This window comes from Equus caballus, chromosome 13 (genome assembly GCF_041296265.1).
Source record: "Equus caballus isolate H_3958 breed thoroughbred chromosome 13, TB-T2T, whole genome shotgun sequence".
In the NCBI taxonomy this organism is placed as follows: domain Eukaryota; kingdom Metazoa; phylum Chordata; class Mammalia; order Perissodactyla; family Equidae; genus Equus; species Equus caballus.
Genome location: NC_091696.1, coordinates 12,707,343 through 12,711,915, shown reverse-complemented (window position 1 = coordinate 12,711,915; position 4,573 = coordinate 12,707,343).

The following is a 4,573-nucleotide window of genomic DNA, read 5'->3' as shown; positions in this document are numbered from 1 at the left end:
TATTTGCGTCTCCATCGTGCATGTTTGTTGACTCAGATTTTCCATGGGTAAGGAGGTGCAGGAGGCATGAAGCTCTGTGGCTTAAACTGCCTGTCGCTCCAGGCCTCTGAGCTGGAGGCCACAGCAACAAAGATTCCTTTCAGCTGGGGCCAGTGATGCTCTGATAAAGCTTGACCACAGGATGCAGCACCAGCGGGCTCTGTGCTCACACCCAGGCCTCAGAGGCTGGGCCAGCACCAGAGCTGAGTCCATTCTGGGTAGGGATGGGCCCAGGCTCTCAGCCTCAGGCCACAGGCTGGCAACATTTCTCTGCGTTCCCAGGGTCCCTCTCCCGCTGTGTCCCCCAGCGCCCTGCATGCCATGGCTGTTTGTACCTGCTGTCATAGGAGGCTCTGAGTCTGAGAAGGCAGCATCTCAGAATCCTAGAATCTTGGAATAATAGGACTTAAGCATAATGCTAGGAGGTTGTCCAACACAGCTTTGGGCTCCTTGTGAGAACAGCCTTTACCATATTCCTGATGGTGAGCAGCCCTGCCAGCTTGGATCCCCCCGTGACAGGGAGCTCACTACCACAATGGCAGTGAATTAAGACTTCCACATGTTTTCATGCATTAGGGTCCCATGTCCCCAGTGAGGTCAGAAGGTCAGGGTCTATAATTCCGTTGAGGAGGAACCAATCCAGGCCACTGCTGGGCAGTTCCCACAGCTTGAGTTTCCTCCAACCCCGACCCGCCTCCCTCCCCTGGCTGTCCCATGGTGTGTCGCTGCCCCTGCAGCCCCTTGCCCCGAGGTGGTCTTCCCCTCATGCCAGCCCTGCTTTTCCAGTCTCTCTTCTCTGGGTCTGGGGCCTCCATGGGGACATCCAGCCCCTATCGGGCCGAGCACGGAGATTAGCAGATAAGGGAGGAGGAGAAGGGAAATGACAGCTGGGCACATGGTGTAAGGTGGGCTCTGTGACAGAAACCCAGTGAGGTCCCCCCACAGCTGGTGGCACACCCTGCAGCACCCCAGGCACCGATACTAGGGGCCCAGAAACTCTTTCAAGCAATGCCAAGGGGCTGCAGGGTGAGTTGGTGCAGAGTGGCAGCTGTCACCACTCCTCGTAGGGGACATGTATCCACATTATGTCAAAACCAAGCTATTCCCAAGGCAGCCCCCAGGAGAGGCGCTGTGAGCTGTGTCATCCAGAAGGAAGAGTGAGGCCTCTGCACACAGGACCCCCGCCCCATGGCAGGGACCCCCAGGCCACACCAACTCCAGACCCAGGGTGGCCACAGGGCTCCAGCCCTCCAGATGTGCAGCCAGCATCCACCATGGAGAAGGGGCAGAGCAGCAGCCAGGGCCCAGATGGGCTGCATTAACCTGGGAGCAGGCTCTTTGCGGCCCAGATGCTCCGTGTTTAGCCGGCTAGCCAGCTTTGGGCTCCAGATGTGGGCCTGCAGTCGGGAGGGAACACAGCTCCAGATGTGCACGGTCTGAGCAGGAGCGGCTGCAGGGCTCAGCTGCAGCACCCGGGCCCAGGGGCCTCCCCACTCATGCCCTCCTCAGCACCCCCAACTCAGCCCATGGGCCCCGGGGCCAACAGGGGTTCAGGGCTCACAAAAAACAACTCAGGATCACAGAACCCAAAAGCTCATGCCTCACTGCATGAGCAGGACAGAGCCCAGGCACCTGGCCAGGGTCACACAAGCCAGGGACAGGCAGGACCTCCAATGGCAGCAGAGGGTCCAAGATCCCCCAAACCAAAGGCAGCTTTGGGGGGGCACTTTGGGGCCAGATGCCTGCCTCTCCCCACCCCTATACAGATGCTCTCAGCCCCACACAATTAGGCGACCTGGACATCCTTGGCCAAGCAGTGGGAGGAGGCGTTGCCCTGACCTTTGAGGCAGGGTTCGTGAGTTGGGGAGACACAGTCCACCCCAGGAGAATCTTGGAGGAGGCAGCCTTGCCCTGGGGGCCCCACCCCTCAGCCTCCCCCTACTCCAGACAGTGTTATTCCACTGGGGAGTGAAGAGACAGGAGCCCAGCTAGGCAGAGGGTGCGGGCCGATCGCGGACCCCCAACCCTGGGCGCTCAGCCACCAAGTTGAGGTGGCAGAAGGGGTGCTCCCACTCCCTGAGCACCCACCGTAGGCCAGGCCCTGTACAAGCCCCTCACCTGCCACATCGGTTCCCCCAGCCCCTGTGTGGGGTGCGGTGTCCCCATCACAAAGATGGGCAGCTCCCAGAGGAGCCAGCCTGTCTAAGGCCACCGGCCAGGCCAGGCAGGGCTGGAGGGGCTCCAGGGACCTGCCCCAGCCCCGGCTTGGGTTTGGACTTGAGGCTCTGTGGGCTAGTGGCTCCAAATGGTGTCCGGGAAAAGCCTTCGTAAGAGAGCCCAGACGAGGTGCCCTCCATGGAGGCTGGCCCTTCTCTGCATTCAGCACATCTGCCTCGTATGGTGGGACAGCTGAGAGAAGCCCTGCGAAGGCAGAGTCCAGGGACTGCAGCAGAGCCTCCCACCACCCAGGGGGCCTCCAGCCTAGAGAACTGATGTCTCCCGGCAGCCCCCTCCTCAGTGTTAAGAGCTGAGGCCTGACCCCCTTCCACCAGACCCTAGAAATACTGCTGAGAGACAGGGATGAGGGCAAAGGGCAGGCCCTCAGGAGAACCGCTCATCCTCTAAGCTTCAGTCCCCACATCTGCACCGTGGCCCCAGCTCTGGAGTCTAAGCCAGGAGGGCAGCGGTCGGAGGGCAGGCCCACCTGACCACGGGGCAGCTGCCAGGAGGCCTGTCCTAGAAGAGGCCTCTGAGTGGAGAGCATCCCCAGACCCCAGTAGAGAGGCGGGCTGAACAGACACGGCTACACCCTGGGTGCAGGCATCCCACCAGCTCCTTTGAAACCTGCCCTGACCAGGCGGCCCAGGAGAGGGACAGCAGGCCTGGCACATTCTGGCCTGGGCGGGGAGCTGGCTGGGGCGGTGGGCCGAAGTGAGGAGCACTAATAGGTTATGTCAGGCCAGAGCTCTGGGGAGGGGGCCGCGCCTCTCGGCTCTGGCAGCCCTACCTGGGGCCCGTGCCCAAGAGCTGGGGCCAGGACAGCGATGCTGGCGTGGTTCTGAGGACGGCGCGAGGGCTGCTGGGCCCTGAGCGGGGAAGCCTCATTTAGCCACAGTGGCCAGGAAGGCAGGATGAGCCCCGACTCCCCATCCTCAGAGACAGCCTCCATGGGCTGCGGGGTCCTATGGGAAGAAAGCTGGAGGGGTTCGCCAACCCTACATGGAGCTCAGCTTTGTGGGGAGCAGAGACCTGGGGGCCACTGCCAGCCACAGGAAAGCCTTCTCACGACCCCTACTTCCTCCTCTGCCCAGATTCCCTCCCCAGGGCTCCGGCATCCCCTCCCCAAGCCAGGGGACCCTGATTTCTCAGCCCTGTACTCTCGCTGCTCTGCCTGGGGTCTGCCCAGCAAGCCCCGTACTCCAGTCTCGCCTTGACAACCCCAACACCACTGTCTCTCCTGGGGTCAGGATGGGTGGGGAGCTGGGGGACAGGGCGAGGCCTGGAAATGAGTCCCTCTCCCAGGCTCAGGGCTGTGGGCTCAGGGGGTGAGCGGGAGCTCAAGGAAGCCGAGGGGGCTCAAGGAAGGGGGGGTCAGTGAGAGGCCAGGGACTTGGGCCTGGGACTGAGGAGGGGGCCCCTCGCATCCGTGGCGGGGCGGCCAGCGCCCTGTGTGTCTTGGCCGAGTGGGACCCCTGGGCCGCCAGGTATGTAACAATTCCAGCCATTTCCTGCCCTATTAATGAGAAAGGGGCTGATATAAATACACGCTCAGCATAAATAAATACAGGCCAGGCCCGGACTGCATAGCAGACAGATTGCGTGGAGCTGCTGGCCAGCCCTTCAGCCAGTTCCCCCCACCCTGCCCACGGCCCCCCCACCGCCCCCCACTTGCTTTCCTCCAGTGGGCTGGGCCCCTGCACACTCACAGGCCTGAGATGGACGGACTGACCGCCCTCACCCCTGGCCTCAGGACAGGGTCCTTGTAGCCCCCGGGAAGCGGGCAGGCTGGGCGAGGGAGCTGGGATCCCCACCGCCTCCCTCACCAGACCGTGCACAGAGCCAGTGACATCCCTGTGAGGCAGGGGGTGCTATCATTGTGCCTGTTCACAGATAAGGAAACTGAGGCTCACATGGTTAAGGAACTTGCCCAAGGTCACATGGCCAGGAGGTCATGGGTCCAAGATTCAAACCAGAGGCTTTCTGATCCCCAAGTCCCTGATGTGCCCACTGTGTGCGAAGGGCAGCCAAGCACAGGTTTCACCCTCCTCCCTTCCTTGCTCCCTCCCAGGCCCCAGCCCTGGGAGGACTTACGTTCAGGGAGGACTTGGTTTCAGGGAACCACTCTCAGCTCGTGGAGGGACCCTATCGCACCAAGAGGCCTCACCCAAGGTCACACGGAGAGGCAGGGCCAAGCTATGGAACCGAAGCATCTGCCCCCAGCCTGGGCCTTCTCCTCAGACCTCAGGCTCAGGGTGGGAGGGCTGTCTCTTTTCACTGGCCTCCCCCTGTCCAGTGCCACCCCAGCTCCCCAGCC